Source organism: Ursus americanus, chromosome 4 (assembly GCF_024610735.1).
Source record: "Ursus americanus isolate L20-20 chromosome 4, mUrsAme1.1.p, whole genome shotgun sequence".
Classification (NCBI taxonomy): domain Eukaryota; kingdom Metazoa; phylum Chordata; class Mammalia; order Carnivora; family Ursidae; genus Ursus; species Ursus americanus.
The window spans coordinates 97,492,874-97,513,753 of NC_142130.1; the positions used below are offsets into that span (position 1 = coordinate 97,492,874).

The 20,880-nt window shown below is 59.9% G+C and overlaps 1 long non-coding RNA gene across 2 annotated transcripts; it reads left to right on the forward strand.

Moving 5' to 3' along the window:
* The first annotated feature begins 6,834 nt into the window (after window positions 1-6,834).
* On the forward strand, window positions 6,835-15,893 carry LOC123777486 (uncharacterized). Of its 2 annotated transcripts, none has more exons than XR_006775656.2 (3): window positions 6,835-6,944; window positions 8,363-8,580; window positions 10,852-15,893. It is a non-coding gene; the product is annotated as an uncharacterized LOC123777486 (long non-coding RNA). The 2 variants fall into 2 exon arrangements; XR_006775657.2 differs by having other exon boundaries at window positions 10,930-15,893.
* The last annotated feature ends 4,987 nt before the right edge of the window (window positions 15,894-20,880 follow it).

The window sequence follows — 20,880 nt, forward strand, 5'->3', positions numbered from 1 at the left end:
GCTCCTGTCGCCTTCTGTTTCCGCTTTAAAGCCGTGGCCGTCCGCATGGGCGTGTGCTGTGGGAACCCTGACGTGCGTGTAGGAAAGTCGAAGGCCTGGGGGAGTGAGCGCCCACACCCTCCCCCCGTTCGCTTTGCCGCTCTCCCACCTGACATGTGCGTTATTTTTTGATGTACAGTTTTGAAAGCTGTGGACATTTGGACAATTCTCCTGGGATAAGGAGGATGTCCTAATGGCCTCCCTGCCCTGGAACATTCCGTAGGAGTGCCCCCGGGCATGTCTCTGCGCTTGCCCAAGTGCTTCCCAGCTCCACACTGGCTGCCGCCAGCTTCTTGGAGCCTGGACTCCATTCTTGAGAACGTTCACTTTGCTGCAGACAGCGACCCGCACTCTGGGCCTCACTGCCCCTCCGGGGTCCCCTCCCCGGCTTCCTGGAACCTGGAGGGTGGGTCTAGCGCCGCCCTTCCTAACCTTAACTCCGCCCTCCGGAGGGACGTGCTGCCCTCCAGGGTCGCGCGGCTTCACGTGGAGCAGGGTGCCGCTCGGCCCCGCCACGCAGAGGGGGCTGCCCCGAATGTCAGGGGTGCTGCGGACAAGCCCCCAGTCCAGCGGCTCGCCGAGCTCCACGTGGAGCGTCTACGGCCGGGCCCCGTGGGTGCTGTGGGTGCTTGCTCTCAGCAGACAGGTGCCTGGCGTGGGGCCCCCCGACTCTGGCCTCCTGGCCGCGGGGCCGGGACCACTCCCTGGTGCAGGCGCACTACGGAGTCCCGCGGGGCGCCCCACCGCAGCCCCCAGCGGCCCTTCTTAGTGGCCTCCGCCCCCACCACTGGTCCCAGGACGAGGCGGGGGTCCCGGTGGGGGCTCCAGGGGACTGTGTTCTGGTTTCACGGGCGCCCTTGTTTACTGGCTGGCCTTTCTCCGTGAGGAAGAGCCCTTCCTTCGGTTCCCCTTCTTTCCAGCCTCTTTTGTTTTTTGGTTTGGTTTTGGTTTTAGATTTAATAAAATTTCTCCCTGGATGTGTGGGTTTTTATTCCTTCAAGGTGTTGATAGTGAACTACAGCCGTGATTCTGTGCGGAGCTCAGCATGTCCAAAGCTCGGCCACTGCCGTGCGTTGCGGTCCGTTCCGGAGGCCCTGCGCCCTCCCTCCCAGCCTCACCGGCCCGTCGCGGGCTTGCATTCGCCACTTCTCCGGTCCCTCCCGCCGACCGTTCACACCAGGCCCCGGGCCAGACCACACGTGACCGGTGACCGGCAGCATGCTTTCTAGGTGATTCGTGGGACCCGCCGTACGGAATGTGTAGCGAAGGCGCCGGGACCTTTGCAGGCGCTGTGGACGTTTCCCTATGACGCGTCGTGTCGGGAGGGCTGCTAACCCGCTCGCGCTGTATCTGTGTCACCTTTTCGTGTTCTGAAACTCTCGGTTTCTAAGAAAGTCGCTGTATTACTCAATCGCTCCGTCTCCCGGAGGACCTGTTTGCGCGGCCGCAGCCCCGAACCCAGCGGCTTTCCTCGAGCTCTGGGGCCCTGGCTCCTCGCCGGCCGCCGCCGCCGGGCCGGGGCCACAACCCAGTGCACGCGCGTCGTGCAGACACATGTCTGAACGGGCGTGTGATCGGGTTGGGGATTATTTGAAATTTAACTCTCTTTCCTCAAAATACCAGGAGTAATACCTCTCACGTGGACTTTTTTCTCTCAAATCTTGAAAGTATTTTGACAATGTGAGTGTTTCCGGGTACCGCACCTCAGCCCTCAGGGGCAGGGGGTCTGCCGTGTGCCCGCCGGCCTGGCGCCTGCTCCCTGCCCCCGCTGCGGTGCTCCAGTGCGACCGTGCTGGCGGCCACGCCGGCTTCCCAGACCAGTGCGCTGCCCCACGCGCCTGCGGCCTGGCCCCGACCCGCCCGCGTGTTCCGGGGGCTCCCTCAGGTCCGTGCAGCGATGCAGCAGGCCCGGCTGGGGCCCTGGGCTCTCTGCTGTTGTCCTGCTGAGGCCCGCATCGGGGCTGGCGTTCACGGCAGCACGTGTCCACGACCCCCCGGCTGCCCGTCCTCGCCATCCGTCCATGCCCCCTCCTAGGTCTGCGTCAGCAGGGACACGTGGGTGGCCTGGGCTTTCTTCTCCCAAGCTGCTTCCCTTTGGGGGGCATTTCCTGCTGAGTCGGCCTGGCCCGGCGAGGGGCCAGGCAGGACCACCTCACTCTGAGTGAGCGCCATCCTCTGTGCTGTGTGGCCTGGGGCAGGCTGCCCACCACTCTGGGCCTAACTCCCTCACCTATGAAATGGGGAGAATCAAGGAGCTATTTCTGGAGGTGCTCAGAGGTTAGGACAGGTGAGGCCAGGGCTGCCGGTGAGGGGCGTGGAGGGTGTCAGGATGTGAGGATGTGGCCGGGTTATCAGCAAGTAGACTCCAGAGAACATGGCAGGTGTCCACTGTCACTGCCCACGAGTGGACGCCACCCCCTGGGCACAGACAGGAGGGGGGCAGGCAGGTATGGCGACAGGAAGAGAGCTGCCCTGGGGGCCAGAGCAGAGGGAGATCGTAGGGTGGGGGCAAGCTCTGTCTGGTGGATCTGGGGAGCTGCCAGGAGCCAGAGCAGGGAGGGACATGGTGGAATGGCATCTGGAGGTCCCCTGGAGGCCGTGGAGGGACGCCAAGGTGAGGGCTGGGGAGAGTGGGCCTGAGAATATCAACCGGCAGAAATGAGGGGCTGTGGGCGTGCTAGTTCTGGGTGTGTTGGGGTTTGGCTCTCACCAAGGTACATCTGGGATGACATCAGGGGCTGGGACGCTGATTTTGGAGTCTTTCCTGGAGAGAAGCAGCAGGGAGAGAGTGTGAGAGGGCTGGCCGCAAGCAGGGTGGGGGCCGGTGGTCAGAGAGGACCCTGTGTCCCGGGCCTAATAGGAGAGGAGGCTGCAGTGGGAGACTCTGGTCAGTGGGGTCACTTTGGGAGAACACACGTGAGTTCTGTGTGGGCCCCACGGATCTAGGGGGACCCTGACCTCAAGGGCAGGGACCAGAGTGGGAAGGGTGTCCATCTGCTGTGGGGACGATGAAGGGGCTTAAGGAGGTCCTGCCTGGAAGGAGGAGGCGGGAGGTCAGTCCCCATCCAGTGGGCACATGGGGGGCAGGAACAAAGTGCCCACTGCTATCAGCCTGCAAAGGGGTGGCAGGGAGGCCCAGGCTTCCTCTCCCCTGAGCTTGGCGCCCCCTGTAGTGGGGGGCTCCTCCGAGGGGGTCCAGAGACCCTGCGTCCTGCTGTGCCCCCCTTCGCAGACCCCAGGCTCCCTTCACCATGATGACCCCAGGCACACCTGTCTCACAAGAGCGAGAGCACTGTGGCTGACGCGGACAGGGACTCTGGCACACAAGCGCTCCTGTGCCCCATGCCGCACGCCCCAGCCACGCCCCAGCCACGGCCACGCTCTCTGTGGAGCCCCCAGGGCAGGCCAGGACGCGGGAACGCGTGGCCGCTTGCCCTGGTGAATGTACTTGACTGGACTGCTGTATCAGAGAGCCGCAGCGCGGCCTCGCCGTGCAGCGGGTGGGGGTGGGACCTCCAGGGCCTCTCTTCCCCTCTCCAGGGCACATGCCCTGCACCTCCCTCCCCTCCAGACTTCTCTGTGACCCCACACCCAGGTTCCTGAGCCCCTCCCCAGCTCAGAGCCCCACCGTCCACGGACACCTGCCCTGCCCCACGCGCTTGGCGCCTCCCTCCTGCACCCACGGGTTCGGGGCAGCTGGTGACCTCGAACCCCAGACCCCCATGGGCACTGTGCCCTGCTCTGCAACTGCCCTCTGTCCCTGCCCGGTCCTCTTGCGTTCAGAGTTGGGGTCACTTCCCAGACAGAGACCCCACTCTCGCGGCCTGAGCACCCTTGCTTGTCCCCCTGCCCCTTGCTGGCTACAGTGAGTCTGCTGTTCCCTGGCCCCATGGGCCTCACCCTCATCCCTGAAGTTCACTGCATGACTACGTGCCGGCCATGCACAGGCAGACGAGCACTGTCCCTGTAGGGGAGGCCTGCGGGGTTGCAGGGACGCCCCACTCCCCTGCCCTGGGAGCAGCTGGAGCCCTGGCCTCCATGTCGAGCTCCTTGGGCCTGACCTTGCCAGGCCTGGCTTGAGGCCCATTTTCCCTCGTTGACTGTGCTCTGGGAATTTCCTGGTCAGGCTCCTTGCCACAGACACAGCCCCTGGGGAAACCCCGTGTGAAAGTGGAGTCACCCAGGTCAGTGGGGAGAGTGCTGGCTCAAGCAGGGCTGGGAGGGGACACCTGCCCTCCTGGGAGATGAAGGGAGGTGCCTCTTCACACCAGGGTGGAGTGTGTGCCCAGCTCTCAATCTCAAAGGCCCATCCCTTCAGGCCATGCCCGGCCTGCCTAGACCTGGGACCTCTCTGAGCGCAGCTGCTCTGCTCTCTAAGCACCTCTGTGCCCCCCGGACTTTGATGGGCTGTCCCGGTGCCTCCTTCCCAAGGGTCTGTGCTGGGAGGGGTCTAGCACAGTGTGGACGCCCATCACGGGCTCATTGGATGAAAGTCAGTGAACAGCAGCAGAGACTCCTTGAACTTGAAGAGAGCAAAGCTCAAAGGGAAGGGCCTCGTGGCCACGAGAGGGACTCTGGTGGTGGAGGGTCTAGGAGGGCTGGAGTTGGGGGCCGGGACTAGGTGGCCTTACAAGGCTCCAGGGGGATGCCGAGGCCCAGAGATGCTGTGAGGCCAGGGTGAGAAGGAGGAGGGGCTGAGCGTGTTTCCTGCGCGCGTGTCAAGCTCCTCCAGGGAACTGTCCCCGAGCAGGGTCCCTAGGGGCCGCCATACTGGCTGAAGCCCAGGATGCCGTCCTGTTCTGTCCATCTCCTTGCCCTGACCCCCAAATATACCTGCTTCAAGGCCCCTTTCTGCAGGGACCTCTGGTTCCTGGAAGGTAACTGCAGACCCCATTGCCCCAGGAAAGCTCTAGAAGTCTTGAGGAAGGCTGGGGTTCTAGCGCCCCGTGGTGGGGCATGTGAGATGCCCCCTTACCTCTTCTCGTGTGGCCCGTCCAGTGAGGGCCCCTCTCCCAGGAGCCTGATGGCCACCAGGGCTGCATTAGGGGGTGTGATGGGCACCGGGGTGCCTGTCAGACTCTCAGGCTCTCAGGAGAGAGAAATCCCCTTTCCCACTCGGGCTAAACTGAGCCTCGTGGAAATGTCGGGCAGGAGCGGGGCTCCGTAGGGACTTTCCTGGGAAGCGGCAGGGGACTTGCCCTGGCTTTTCGTTTCTCCACGTGGGAGCCTGACCCTGAGATAGGTCGGGCTGGGAGGAAGTGAGCTGTGGGTGGCACCGAGCCGGGGGCGGAGGGCAATGTCCTGCCAAGGGAAATACTGCAGCCCAGACAAGGGCCATAAACCAGGGGTGGGGACGTCCGCCACCCTGCTGGCCGGGGCACCGTGTGCGGAGTTTGGAGTCCCGGCCTGCTTGGGGGCACACCCCCTGGGTGTTGGGTCGGTGGGTGAGGAGCTCTGAAGCCGGCCTGGCAGCTGGGGCTTCCCCAGTCCTGGGACGGGAGCAGGCTGGCCCCTCCACACGCCAGGACTGTTTCCTCCATAGAACACGCAGCCTCTGGTTGCTGGGACGCGGATGGGTTTGGGTGGACAGTGGGGATCGGGTACTCCGTCCCCTCTGGCCACTAGGACTCCTGCCCCAGAACCCCCCACCCTTTCCCGCTGTAGCATGGGCCTGCCGCCACCCCACGCATCCCACCCCAGGAGTGGGGGTCCCAGGGCACACGTGGCATCCCAGCACCTGGGACCAGGTGGCAGACCCATTAGCGGGCAGGGTAGGTGCTCTGGGCCCATGGGAGCGGGTGTCGAGCCCCGGGCAGAGGAAGCCACACAGCCAGTGCTGGGGGGCCTCAGGTCTCAGGTGAGGAAGGCCCCGAATCCCACTGGGAAGTAGGGCACGCCGCCTTGTGGGGGTCAACCAGCCTCCTCCCCAGGCAGTCTTCCCACGGGGCCGGGACAGCGGCGTGCCATCATTAGAGGGACACCTGTTGAGTTCTGTAAAATAACCAACTCGGAGAAGAACTTAGAGGACACGCCTTTAAACCTGCCTGTGGGAGACCCCGTGCGCTCCAGGGGTGGCCCAGACGTGCCGGCTCCGGCCGGGTTCCCACCCCCCTCCCCCGACCGTGCCCAGGGCCGTTAACACCCCAGCTCTGCGTGTCCTGCGTGTGTCCTCCACGCGCACAGCCCTCCTGAGAGACAGCGGGGGTTTCACCTTCATCCTCCATGGGAGCCCTCGGGACGGGAGGGGGAGCCCTCAGGCGGAAGGGGGAGCCGCTGGCCCGCACTGCCGAGCCCAGCCAGGTAACAAGTGTGAAGTGTGTCATTCCGAGAGCGTGCGTGCTCGTGTGTGGGGCTGTGACATGGAGGTCACATCGCCTACACCTTGGGGTAGCTTTGGTCCCCAAATCAAGCCCACTGTAGTTCCATTTTAAGTTCCTAAAGTCATCACTTCAGGAGCGGCATGGGCGTTAAGAGCAGTGGGAAGGGGCATGGGAGCCGTGCCTGTCTGCGCGTGCGATCAGACTTCACAGCAGCCACCCTGTTCGCCCCCTGCTCCTGGATCCCGCTTATCCTTCCCGATGCCGTCCCGCCAGCCAGGGGCTCACGGGGCCCTTCCCCGGGGTGAGGGTGGGCAGGGGCGGTGTCCCGAGTGCTGAGTGCTGACGGAGGGGCTGCACCTTCGTTTGAGTTTCCTGCAGAGATGAAAACATCTCGAATAAGAAAGCTGCTGCTTGCGGACTTGAGGGGGCCAGGGTGGTTTACGTGGTTCATTCCTCCCATTATTTGATGGGCAGAAAGAAGATTCTAGGATGAGCCTTGGTGTGCACAAAGAGGAACCGAACTCCTGCGCCCCTCACCAGCCCCATGCCCACCCCCGATGTCCATCTGGCTGCAGGGACGGGAAGGTAGGTCTCCAGGGCAGTGGCGGGCTCCTGAGGCCTGTCGTGTGCATCTGCGTTTATATGAGTATGTATTTATTCATATATGAATATGTATAGATATGTATCTATGTTTGTGTGGGTGGATGGATTCACGGAGAGGTCAGAGGGAGCGGCTGCATTTAGCAGAAACAGAAACTCCTCTCCAGGAAGGAGGCATGTTTATTTGGACCCTGGCCTGGGCCCAGTAGACCCCATATAAACTCAGGTGGCAGGTGCTGGGAAAAGTCTGGGGTCTGCAACCTAGTAAGATTCTTGCCGCGGGCCAGCAGTGCCTGCAGGCCCAGTCAGTGCACACCCTGTCACAAAGACAGCCATGTGCAGACCAGTGCCCCCACCCTCCACACCAGCTCCTCCCCTGGAAAATTCCTGGGCTGTGGGTGGCAGCCAGGATGCCCAGGAATGCCTGGGGAAGGTGCCTGCTGGCCCTTGGTGCCCCAGGTCAAGAGCAGGGCAGATGCCTTCCCATCCCTCACTGGGGAGCACACCCTTGAGCATCCCCGGGCTCATGTCCTCGCAGCGCCCGAGGTTTGCAGTGGGTGGAATGTTCTCCGGCAGGCTGACCCTGGAGGGCTGGGTGTGGAGTTTCCCCAGGCAGCCTGGAGAAAGTAAACACAGGTGGGGCTTGCCAGGAGGAAACGGTCCACATGGTGGCCTGGTTGGTGAACGGCCAGCAGGGACTTCCCGCGGTGGCCGCGGCCTCTGGCCGAGACCCACAACTTTCACCAGACGAGTTTTCGGAGACCCGAATCTGGGGCCACTGTTCGCCAAAGGGTCGGTAACCAGGTAGAAGTGATGGTCACGATTCTGCGAATGTGCGTGATGCCGCTGAATCGTGCATTTTAAAATACATAAAATGGTAAATTTCCTTACGTGTGCTTTATCATAAAAATAAGCAAATGGGAAGCACCCACACTGGCTTTTCCGCTCTGCCTGTGCGCAGAGGTCCGGCACGGCTGGCTCTGTGCCAATTCACCAGGCCGAGACAAGAGGCCGCCGGGGCTGCGGGACCTCAGTGCTGGGGCTGGAGGGCCGCGGGCCCTGTTTCCTTCTGCCTGTCCCAGAGGCCACCCCTGGGGGCCTTGCCTGGGGGTGGGGGCAGTGGGGGCTCCGTCCTCCAGCCAGCATGGGCACGCAGAACCCGGCCTCTCCCTTGTGTGCCGGCCAGAGAAGGTTGTGCTCTCGAGGGTTCCTGTGAGGAGGCCAGGCCCGCCCGAGAGCCTCCCTCCTGGAAGGTCGGCTCATGTGTCACTGACTCACATCTTCAGGATCCCTATGCCACGTGTCGCGTGGTCGCAGGAGCGGCGTGGGGCAGGACCACGCGTGCCGTCCTGGAAGTCTGCCTGCCCAGGCCCTCTGCTGACCGCAGTGTTGTTGGCTTGCAGCTCGGCCACCACAGTCCTGTCCACGGCAGCACTGCTCAGGAGGGACGGACACCAGTCACCTGTGGAGCTGTTGGTGCTGGCTCTGCGGATCTCAGGCTGCTCCGCGATTCCCAGGCCGCTGTCCTTGGTCCACACTGCGGGCAGCACACCAGGCTCACACTCCACGCCACCCTCTCCTCCGACAGGATCTGATTCCACCCCAAGCCTGGGCCCAACAGGTGCTCCTGTCCCTGCCCCAGGCCCTGGTCACGCTTAATGCCTGCCTTGTATGTGTATCTGTGTGCGCGTCTGAGTGTGTGTGTATCTGTGTATCTGTGAGTGTGTATCTGTGTGCATGTCTGAGTGTGTGTGTGTGTATCTGTGAGTGTGTGTCTGTGTGCATGTCTGAGTGTGTGTGTCTCTGTGTGAGTGTGATTCTGTGTGTGAGTGTGTGTGTATCTGTGTGTGTGATTCTGTGTGTGAGTGGGTGTGTATCTGTGAGTGTGTGTCTGTGTGCATGTCTGAGTGTGTGTGTGTATCTGTGTGTGTGATTCTGTGTGTGTGTGTGTATCTGTGTGTGAGTGTGATTCTGTGTGCATGTCTGAGTGTGTGTGTGAGTGTGTGTGTATCTGTGAGTGTGATTCTGTGTGCATGTCTGAGTGTGTGTGTGTGTATCTGTGAGTGTGATTCTGTGTGCATGTCTGAGTGTGTGTGTGAGTGTGTGTGTATCTGTGAGTGTGATTCTGTGTGCATGTCTGAGTGTGTGTGTGTGTGTATCTGTGAGTGTGTGTCTGTGTGCATGTCTGAGTGTGTGTGTGAGTGTGTGTGTATCTGTGAGTGTGATTCTGTGTGCATGTCTGAGTGTGTGTGAGTGTGTATCTGTGAGTGTGTATCTGTGTGCATGTCTGAGTGTGTGAGTGTGTGTGTATCTGTGAGTGTGTGTGTGCATGTCTGAGTGTGTGTGTGTGTGTGTATCTGTGAGTGTGATTCTGTGTGCATGTCTGAGTGTGTGTGTGTATCTGTGAGTGTGTATCTGTGTGCATGTCTGAGTGTGTGTGAGTGTGTGTGTATCTGTATCTGTGTGCATGTCTGAGTGTGTGTGAGTGTGTATCTGTGAGTGTGCATCTGTGTGCATGTCTGAGTGTGTGTGAGTGTGTGTGTATCTGTGTGTGAGTGTGTATCTGTGTGCATGTCTGAGTGTGTGTGTGTATCTGTGAGTGTGTATCTGTGTGCATGTCTGAGTGTGTGTGAGTGTGTGTGTATCTGTGAGTGTGTATCTGTGTGCATGTCTGTGTGTGAGTGTGTGTGTATCTGTGTGTGAGTGTGTATCTGTGTGCATGTCTGAGTGTGTGTGTGTGTGTATCTGTGAGTGTGTGTCTGTGTGCATGTCTGAGTGTGTGTGTGTGTGTATCTGTGAGTGTGTGTCTGTGTGCATGTCTGAGTGTGTGTGAGTGTGTGTGTATCTGTGAGTGTGATTCTGTGTGCATGTCTGAGTGTGTGTGTGTGTATCTGTGAGTGTGATTCTGTGTGCATGTCTGAGTGTGTGTGTGTGTGTATCTGTGAGTCTGAGTGTGTGTGTGTGTATCTGTGAGTCTGAGTGTGTGTGTGTGTATCTGTGAGTCTGAGTGTGTGTGTGTGTGTATCTGTGAGTGTGATTCTGTGTGCATGTCTGAGTGTGTGTGTGTGTGAGTGTGATTCTGTGTGCATGTCTGAGTGTGTGTGTGTGTGTGTTGCAGCCCACATGGCCTCGAATGCACTCCCCTGAGCGGCAGAGTAGCTCAGGGTGCTCCCTTCTGACCCCGAGGACCCTGCTGAGCAGGGGAGAGCTGAGAGCTTGGCTGAGCAGCAGTACCTGGTAAGGGGGAGCCTGTCCAGACCCCAAGATCCCCCCGAGACCTGCCCACCTGCCCCACGGGGAAAGCAGGGCCCAAATGGCTTCCCCGTGGAGCCGGGGTCCTGGCCCCACAGACGCAGGTCAAACGTGGCTCCCACCCCAGTCGTGCCTGTGCGCTGGTCCCGAACGTCCCTGCTCCGTGCGCTCATCTCCCGACAGGAGGGGCCTCTCACTCTGGAAGCCTAGTCAGCAGGGGGAACTTCTGCGGGGCCTGCCCCGCGAGGGTGCGCACGCCCACTCTGTGCCGGGATTTCCTAGCTGGAGCCTCCGATGGGACAGGCACCGGGCGTGGGCGTGGGGATCCCGTGACACAGCGCCAGGGACCCGGACTGCGGTCAGGAGACCCCAGGAGTAGGGGTGGGGCCCCAGATGGGGGTTGCCGGAAGGGGGGAAGGGCAGCGAGGGCCAGGTGGCGGACTGGGAAGGTGCCTGGGTGCCCAGGCGCTAACATGGAGCCGTGATTGGTTTCCTGCTGAGTTTCTCTGGGGTAAAAGCCAAATCCACTTTCTAAAAGAGAAGCTGAGAATGAGGGAGTTTATGGGATTTCTGACACTCGTTACTGCAGATTCAAATGGCTGGTTTTTGATTACATAATGCTTTTCCTTTGGGAAGGAAGTGATGTGCTTTTGTTCGCCCTGAGTCACCCGGTCAATTTCACTGCACGAATCTGAAATCACCACGTTGCCCACGACAGGGTGAAAACCGGATTTCATGTCTCCGCGGGGACAGGGTTCCTCACACTGACACCAGCTGCAGGCCACTCTCGCCAACACCGTTGACCTAGAGTCTAGCAACAGGATGTCAGCGAGCAGGCGACCCTGGCCGCGGGTGCTCTCCGGGACAGCTGGCCCGTCCCCAGTGCCGGCCAGGGATGCAACGCCTTGGGGGTTAACAACCGCTGGGTTGCGTCCCCTGCTCAGGACCGGGCTGAGGACAATGGTCTTCGGCAGTTTGGGAAACGGACACAAACTCGAGATCAGAGGTGATGAAAGAACGCATCTTGGTTTTGCTCAGTGCGATGATGTTCTTTGGCGGAAGCGAAGTATTTGCCGTTTTGCAGATGTACGCACAACACTCAGGGAGGGATGACGGCACCACGTCTGTTATGTGCTGCCCAATTCTTCAGCTGTCCTTCTTCTCTCTGCTGTTTCTCATGACCACAAAGACTTACACGTTCCAGCTCCCTTGGGACCCCAGGATAAGCTTGACCCATGCGATCTTAGCTCAACCTGCCTGGCAGGTTTGCCCGCCTCCTTGGAGGGACAGGAGAGGACAGGGCACAGGGGTAATTTCTGAACCGCCCATCCCCTGCCCGCCTGGCCCTGCCTCTGCCCAGGGTGGGCACCAGGCTCAGGAAGGCCTGCCAGCCCCCTTCCTCGGGCATGTGGACCGGAGCAGAGGAGGGATGCGAGCGGGGTCGAGGGTGGGCGTCCCTGCGATCTGCCTGACCTTTTGCCTCACTATGTTTTCCTGACCCCTGGGTGCCCTCCTGCTGGTCGCCACAGGTCCCCACGCTCCCGCCATTGTGCCCACCTCTGCGGACCCCCGGCTCAGACCTCCCATCGAGGGGGCCTTCGCTCTCGGGACACACATCTCGGGTTCTCTGCACCCTTCTTCCTGGCTCTGTTCCTTCTCGGTGCTGGTGACGTCCTGCTCCCGAGCCGTGCTCGCGCTGCTGGCATGGACCCGGCTTGGTGGCAGGTGTGGTGGCCGACTCGTCGGCACGGTGGCCACTGTGTCTGGAATGTTTGCATCTGCAGGCACACCTGAAGTGGCCTCGTTCCCCTGGGCTATCTTCATGGGGTTACATTGTCATAAATTAAAGGAGACTTTCCATCTCTTTCTGTGGCCGGGAAGAGTTTATACGAGATCGAATAGCTGGTCAAGAAGTAAATGCCGTGCGGTCGGGCTGACATTTGCCAAAGGTGGTGCTTCAGCCACCCTCCCGACTTCTCCACGGAGGTCAGACCGTTCAGGTGTACTTCCAGGACTGAGTCTGGCCACTTCTGTCTTGCTAGGAAAGCAGCCGTTTGCTCCCGATGTTCACGGGGATGGGCACGACTCCCTTATTTCAGCCCCCAAAGTCCTGGAGCAGCTCTGCACCCAGCCTGGGGTCCACGGGTCCCCTGGGGACCCTGGCATGACGCTCACAGACATTTTCCGGAGAGATAAAAGGCAGGTATCTTCGGGGCCCTTGACGTGCACACACGATTTACTTCGGACACAGCCGTCCTCATCGGCAAACGCTGTCCCCGGCCACCACTGTGCAGAGTGTCCGCAGACACCGTCTCACCGCCGGAACGCGGGTTCAGTGGCTGATGGCGTTCAGGACTGGTGAGCTGGGTGACCTCTGGCCTTCCCTTACGCTGATGGCTGTGGATTGGCTCTTTATTCAAGTTAACTTCCGTTAGTGCTCTAAGTTCCCTGATAATCTGATGTATTCATTTCTCTTTTTATGCATGTCAAACCCCTGGCAAGAAGCATTACAACGCAAACAAACCAAACTTCCCAAACACTTCAATTCCTCTTATTTATCTCACAAATCAGCTCATAGCAAATCAAGTCCACATACATATTCTGCTATCAGTTTACAAACTCAAATTATTTAACATTTCTTAGCTTGAAATCACAACTCATAAAAATAACAGGTTATTCCCATCCTCGAGTTTAAAGGTAACCAACACGAGAATGGCTGATCTGTGCGTTGTTCCGGGAGGTCTCTGAGGTCACAGTGCGTTAGGGCGCGGTGCGTGTCCTGACATAGCCATGAAGAATTTAGTGGCCGTAGAGCTTAACGTTTCTATGTGAAGATACAATGCACTATTGCGTAGGGTCTTTATTTTTTAAGTTATGGTGGATTGTATATAACATGAAATTTACCATTCTAGCCATTTCTCAGCGCACAGCTCAGCGGCATCGAGCACATTGGTGTGGTTGTGCAGCTGTCCCCACCGCCCACCTCCGGAACTCCTCATCTTCCCAAACTGAAACCCCATCCCCGTGAAACGCTGACTCCCCACCCCTCCCCAGTCCCTGGCACCCACCGTCCTACTTTCTGTCTCTGAATTGACTCCTCTCTGTCCCTCAGATACGTGGATCACACAGGATTTGTCCTCTGGTGACTGGCTCGTGACACTCAGCATGGTGTCCTCAAGGTTCATGACGTAGTGGCAGGTGTCAGAACGTGCTTCCTGTTTAAGACTGAATACTGTCCCCCTGTCTGTACTGTCCACATTTTACTTACCCATCCATTTGCTCACGGACATTGGGTTGTTTCCTTCCACTCTTTGGCTATTGTGAAGAAGTGCTGTGTGAACATGGGTGTGCAAATACCCATTCAACTTCTTTTGCTTTTTTGGGCATATGCTAAGAAGTGGGATTGCTGGATGATATGGAAGGTCTTTGTTTGATTTTTTGAGGAGCCCCCATCCCATTTTCTGCCATCATACATTCCCACCAACAGTGCTAAACAAGGGTTCCAACTATTCCTTGTCCTCACCAACACTTGTGTTTTTTCCTTTTTTTTTCAATTTAAAGCTCCTAATTTTATTTTTGTGTGTACACTTAAAAAATTAATAGACTTTATTTTTGGGGGGCAGTTTTGGATTTAAGAGACACGGAGCAGAAAGTACAGAGAGCTCCGGTGTATCCCTTCTTGAGCCCTTTGGTTTTCTTGTTTTGTGGTGGTGTTGTTGTCGTTGTTGTTTTAAGCAGAGCTACCCTAACGGTGTGACGGTGTGACATGGTGACTCATTTGGTTTGGATGTGAATTTCCCTAGCGTTTAGTGATATGGAACATCTTTTCATGTGCTTTTCCTTGGAGAATGTGTATTCAAGTCCTTTGCCCATTCTTAAAATCAGGCTTGTTTGGGTTTTTGTTGAATGTTGGGAGTTCCTTGTATATTCTAGATATCAGCCCCTTTTCGGATCTCTGATTTGCAAATACTTTCTCTCATGCTGGGTCTGCCTTTCAGCCTGTTGACTATGTCCTCTGAAGCACAAGAGTTCTTAATTTTGATGCAGGTCCAATTCATTTATTTTTTCTTTTGATGCTTGTACTTTGGTGTCATATCCAAGAAATCGCTGCCCAATCCAGTGTCATGAAGTTGGTCCCACCCTCTTTCCTCTAAGGGTTTTATGGTTTAAGCTCTTACATCCCAGTCTGGGTCCAGTGTGCGTCAGTTTTTGTATCTGGTGTGTGTCGAGAGCCCAGCTTCATCCCTTTGCGCCTGACGGGGTTGGTGGGCTTTTTCAAGAGGAGTTACCCGTGTCCACACCGGCGATGCCCTGCGATCTTGCTTTGCTCTGCCTCTGGCTGCACTTTCGGCGGATTGTGCTGCTGGGGCAGAGGGAATGTTTAATGAAGGCCATCTGCTTAACCTTGGCTTGAATTTGCAAGCCGACACACTTGGGGACAGACATGCAAAACTACTTGGTAAATCTCAGCTAAAAACGATAAAAATGCACACGCGGTTGGAAATTTGACAATGTGAGAGTCATCTTGGCTACCAGGGCACATGGCTCTGGCGCGCCTGTGGTGATGTGAAGGTGGGTGAGGGCACGAGTTCCCGCCCCGTTGTCACTGTGATTGCACCCAGATTAGCGGTCTGGACGCTGCCCACTCCTCTCCCGCCCATCTGTACGTGGAGCCAGCGGCACTGCCCTCCCCCCGCCAACTGGGTCACTGTCCTGGCCGGGGCTTGCTGGGTGGACTGTAGACCTCCCTCGTCCATTGATCCAGGCCATGCTTATCGCTGCCCTCGGTTGTGAGGGAGTGTGTGCTTCCATGTGCCCGTGTGTGTGGACATGGCGAGTGTCACTCCCAGCTTCCCCCGTCTTCCCTCCTCTGGTCAGGCGGCCCCTCAGCTGAGTCAGGTGTGGGGCCTCACTTCCCCTGCTGGGCCCGATGCTCCTTGAGGGTAAGGGCTCTGCATGCTATCCTCCTTGTCCCCGTCTGCGGCTCGTGCCGCACTGGGCACGTTCCTGGTGTGCAGCACGTGTGGGGGGCTTGGGACAAGGGTGGGGGCCAGTGTAGACCATGTGCACCCGGGTAGAGCCGAGCCCTGCCCACGCATGGCACCCGCACGCTGACTGCCAGGTCAGGTGGGACCCACCAACCTGGACACTTGATCACGTGCAAAGAAAGCTCTGTGAGCCGGGACGTCAGCAGGTGGCCTTGTCTGGAAAGGTGCGGCCACGTGCAGCTCCCTGTCGGGGTAGGACGGGTGAGTCAGAAAGCTCAGTGGTGCTTCCTCCATGAGGGACTGGGAATGTCCCGTAGCCAGGAGACTAGCACCGAACAGCCCCCCTGGGCCCGCTGGCCCCTGTTGCTCGGCCACATGTCTGGGCCAGGGCCCCGCTGGGCTGCCTGGCCTGCTTTCTACGACAGACCATCGGTCTCGGTCTCCTGGGTTACCGGGAATGGCTGCACAGTGCGTGGCTTACATCTCTGGGCTCGAGTGCCCCCTGGAGCCTCTGGGGAGGGGCCAGCTTCTGTGGTCTGGGGCCAGGGCGAAGCCTCAGCCCTTGGGGCTGGGAGAAACTCCCTCCTTGGACACAGAGCTGCCAGGGATCCCCGGACACTTGCTGCGACACTTTGGAACATGATGGGTCCACAGTTAACAATGTCATGTGAATGAAGGGGGAGCGGCCCCGGGCCCCGGGCCCCGGGTGGGCGGGGTGGGGGAGTCTGGGCAGAAGGGCGCCAGCCAGCTGGGCTGCAGTGAAGACACGCAACACCCGGGCTCGCTGACCCTGTCTAGCTCTGCTCTGTCCCTTCACATGCGACAACGCGGCGAAGCCACACTTCACCTCACGAGCCCCCAGGGCGCATATCACATGCTCGTTTCTCAGAGGAAGACAGTGGCCGCAGAGGTAAGTGGCAGGGCCGGCGTGCACTGGACATGCTCGCCCTCAGCCGCCCACAGCCGGAGCCCAGGCTGAGTCTCCCGCCAGCGTTGTGGCCAAGGAGCAGGAGCTGGACACCGTGAGAGCCTCCCTGGGCCTCCCCCTCCCGCCTCTGCCATGTCAGTTCTGAACTCCACCGTTCACGGATGCCTGCCGGCCACGAATGTCCTCCTGGGCATCAGGCCTGAGGACTTGGGACTTCCCTGGGGCAAGGGGTTCCCCTTCCTCCCCTTGCCGTGGACTGTTATGTCCCAGGGGCTTGGCAACATGGCTGCACGGGTGGGGTGTTCTGGATCTTAACAGTCACTAGCCCACAACCTCCAGGTCGCATCACCCAAGGGGACGGCGTGGAGCTGTCTCGGGGCCACAGGGCCAGACCAGCTCTTCCGCTGCCCAGCTGCGTGTTCATGGCCAGGCCCTGCCAGGTGGGGCTCCCCTCCCCCGGCTGGCTCCGTTCAGCCCCACGGCACATGGTGGGGCTCACCTGGGGAAGGTGACAGGTGCTCTCCTCACAGCTGCAGGTTCTGCCCCAGCTGCTTGGGTGGGGGCTTATCTTGCCTACCCCCCTGCCCTCCACGGCTCACCCACCCGGCTTCCTTCTCAGCAACGGCTAGCAGCTGCAGCCACAGCCGCGGCTCCCCACGGGCCTCCCAGACGCACAGGCTAGGCCATCACCGCTCAGGGCCCAGTAGCCATGGGCTTGCTGTCCAGAAAGGGTGCTGGGAGCGGCTGGGGCAGCAGGCAGCCTTTCTCTTCTGTCCCCAGAGAGTCCCGGGAAAACCCCAAGGAGAAGGGAGCTGTCCCAGGATGGATCTGTGAGTGGCTCCTTCTTGACTTCTGGTCTGCCTCCTACCCCCGGGGCCTCGGGGGCCTCCCCCAGCCCCTGGGTCACCCCTCAGGCCTGCTGGGGAGTGGTCCAGCCGGGCAAACCCAGACCTGAGGGGCTCAGCTCCTCCCTGCTGAGCCGGTGGGAGCAGTTCCTCTCCGGTCACTCCAGGGCGGAGCAGCAATGTCGGTGGTGACAAGTGCGGCCGTGGCCAGTCCCCACTGGGAGCCTCCCCTGCCCCTGCCCCTGGTGGTCAGTGTCCCTTCTCCTTGACCTCCTGGCACGCGTCCCATTGTGGCCGTTTGCTGGTGGATGGGCAGGAAGGAGTGAGCAGCACCGTAATCGACTCTCCGCTGTTGGGGATGTGGGCGTGACCTGAAGGAAGACAGCCGTGGTGGCAGGAGAAGCTGGTGCTCACGGGGGGAGAGCGTATCACTTGCCCCCATCCCGCCAGCCTCCCTGACCCCACTGCGGGGGAGCTTGACCGTGTGACTTGCTTTGGCCGGTGGGAGGTAGCCACCCCCAAGCCCAAGTCGTGTTTGGTTCTTCCCCTCTTACTGCAGCGGTCCTCCGGGAGAACAGACGCTGGACAACCCTGGAGCCAGCCAGGCCCTCTGACGCCCTCTGAGGCCTGCCGGGCCAGCAGAGCAGTAGCCGGCTCACAGTGGTCGTGTGTCACACACTAAATGTCGTGAGCCTGAGATGTTGGGGTGCCTGTCACTGCAGCAAAAGCTGACGATACAATAACCCAAAGGAAAGAACAACTAATGGAAGAATTGGAGATGCTGAATTTATTTTGAGGACACATTCCACTGTGTCCCATGATAGGTGGTGACTTAAATGGTGGTCAGGCAGAGGGCTTGGCGGCACGGTCCAGGGTTGGGGAACAGGAAGGAGACTGGGACTCAAACTCAGGTTCCTGGGGGAGATAGAGGTTGTTCTAGCCGCGGCCCGGGGCCTCGGCTTGGCTGGGAGGGGCCGCCGAGGGGCAGGCAGGGTGTGGACAGATGTTCTCAGTCCCTCCTGGGACAGTGGGAGCCTGTCTGCAGACCAAGCTGTTGTCCTTTTTCTTCTGGGAGCACGGCGAGTCCACCCCTCCCAGCCCCCCGCACTTGGGTGCAGCCGGGTGTCTGCGTGCAGATGGAGGGTGTGGGGGCAGAAGTGACACCCGCCACCTCCAGGCCTGGCCCTAAAGCCCTCCCTTGTCTGAGCCCCGTCTGGATCCCACACAGCCCCTGGTCTAGACTCTGACCGCTCACAGCGAAACCTGGAACCTGCTCTGGATGTCCCGGGGGCACACCTGCCCCGCCTCCCTCCGGTGTCCTGGTTCGGCCCCTCCCCCCAGCCCCGCGAGCCCTGTGGCGGCCCCCGACTGCCCGAGGGATGATGTATGGGTGTCCCTGGGCCTGCTGCCCCCCTGGCCACACCAGGCTCCAGGCCCCAGGCCCTCTTCGGCCTGCCCTGCCCCTCCCTCTCCCCCGGACCAGGACCAGCAGTTTGCTTGCAAGGCCCGGTGGTTCACAGAGTCCTGAACCCATGTTGAGAAACTTCGAGCCCCCCGCACATTCCAAAGTTCGTAACTGCACAAGGAAACAAAGACCACCCAAATCAAGGCCATTTTCCAGCTCTCTCTGGCAGGGAGTGGCCGGCCCACCGTAGGGGCAGACTCCTGGGGGCGTCACGAGGAGGCAGGGGATGGTGGCCAGGCTTTGGGAAGCTGGGGGTGGGCACCCATGTGACTGGGGGGGGGGCCGGGCTCCAGCTGGTCTGGAGCTGGAGGCAGTCAGTGGCTGGTATGGGGAGGGGTGGGTGCCATCTGGCCCCCTGCGCTGTCACTAGAGGCGGCAGGCGGGATGCCGCGGGACCAGGAGAGCTGAGTTTCTGGGGGCTCCGGTAGAGCAGCCACGACGTCTCACGAAAGCTTAAGTCCTTGCAAAGGATATCACTTCTGACTCGGGGCGGGGGTGTGTGCGTTGTGCGCGCACCAGACTCTTGTGCTCGTTACTCAGTAAGAGTCACGTGTCAGTCGGGGCCACACCGTTGGTTCCATCACCACGAAGGTCCGGTTGCCCTGTGTCTGGCGTGGCTCCGACCTGCTGGTCCGGAACCCGGGCTGGGGGGGCGGGTTTGTCTTCGCCGGCAGGCTGCGGGGAACGTGGCTTTTGTGCAGGCCGCTCGAAGGCGAGCGGTGCAGGAGACCTCGGCGTCCGTGCTCGCAGGCCTCGGGGGCCCGGCCAGCCGTCGCACTGAGGCTGCGTCTCTTCCCAGCCCTGTCCACGTTGGGAGGCCGGCGAGCCGCTGAGAAGGGCGGCTGCCTCTGAGCTTGCGGAGTGAGCCTCCCCCAGCTCGGGGTGACCCAGAGTGTCCGTGCCCCTCCCGCCACGTCACCCTGCCCCTCGGAGAACTCACAGCACCCGGCGTGGGCCCCAGAGCCCGCATGCACAGCCAGGCTCGCCCTCAGCGGGGACGTGCACCCACCACCCAGAGATGCCGGCAGTGGGGGCCCGGGGGCCCCTCTGCACGCCATCTTCGGAGAGGAAGTTTCAGAAGTTGAAGCTCTGACGCCTGGCCCCCTACCTGTGCCCCCGGGAAAGCGTTTGGTACTTCTGTGTCCCCAGTTGGAAGGCCACCAGCCCAGAGAGCCCCCTCTGTTCTGGCCCTTTGTGCCCCTGGTTCTCCTGGCCTCGGCAAAACGTCCCCCACCACACCATCCTCTGTACAGAACGCACGGGTGGGTCTCCTCCACCGACAGCCGGCACCCTGGGGACAGGGGACATCAGGGGACATCGGACATAGCACTCCTCCTCCTCCTCTTCTCCTCCCTCCTCTTCCTCCTCCCCTCCCCTCCTCCTCTTCGTCTTCTTCTCCTCCTCCCCCTTCTTCTTCCTCCTCTTCTCCTCTCCATCCTTCTGTAATTGAAAAATGTTATTACATAATAATTGTTCTCAGTAAAAAAAACCAAAAAACTCGAATCTGAAAAGTCTGTAAAGAAAGGGTGCTCTGTGTCCCCTACTGCCCACCCCCGTGCTGGCCCAAGATGGCCGCTTCTAACCCTCTTTGCTGCTGCTTCTGAGGGTCACCTCTGCTATTCTCTGTCTTTTTTTATCTTCAGATAGTTTCCTATTTAACTGGAAAGCTGTACTGCGAACTCACACAAAGTCTCGGTGTAGCAGGTGGGGTAACGGCCCCAGAGGCACCCGCAGCCCGGGGAGTGTAACCGGACAGGTGTGGGGTTTGCAGATGGGATCGCGCTGTGGCACTCGACACGGGAGTGATCCGGGTCACCTGGGGCCCAGTGTCATCACGAGGTCTTCTAAGGAGGCAGGAGGCTCCGAGTCAAGGAGAGGAGCCATGAGGGCGGAAGCAGGGGGCAGAGAGGGGGAGGCCACAGGGACAGCTTCTAGAAATGGATCCTCTCCCTCCCCTGCACAAGGAGCACAGCCCCGCCGACCCCTTCGTGTTAGCCCCCCTGAGACTGACTGGACGTCCGGCCTCCAGGACTGCGGGTAATCGTGGTGACGGACTACAGCAGTGGTTGGAAACAAATACCCTACTCTGATCAGAGTGGCCATCAAACCCGCTGAAGCAGCATGAGAAGGGGACATCTGGGTGGCGGTTATAGAAACTCACGTGAGGGGGGGCCTGGGGGGCGCGGTCGGTGGAGCGTCCAGCTTATAGTTTCGGCTCAGGGCGTGAGCTCAGGGTCCTGAGATGGAGCTCTGCGTGGGGCTCCATGCTCAGTGGGGAGTCTGCTGGAGCTTGTCTCTCCCTCTGCCCCTCCCCCTGCTCATGCTCTCTCTCTCTCTCCAATAAGTAAATAAATCTTAAAAAAGAAAAAAGCCTCACATCAGACGACCACACTGAAGACAGGCCAAAGGAGAACAAGAAGTAATGAAGCATTTTCCTAACGAA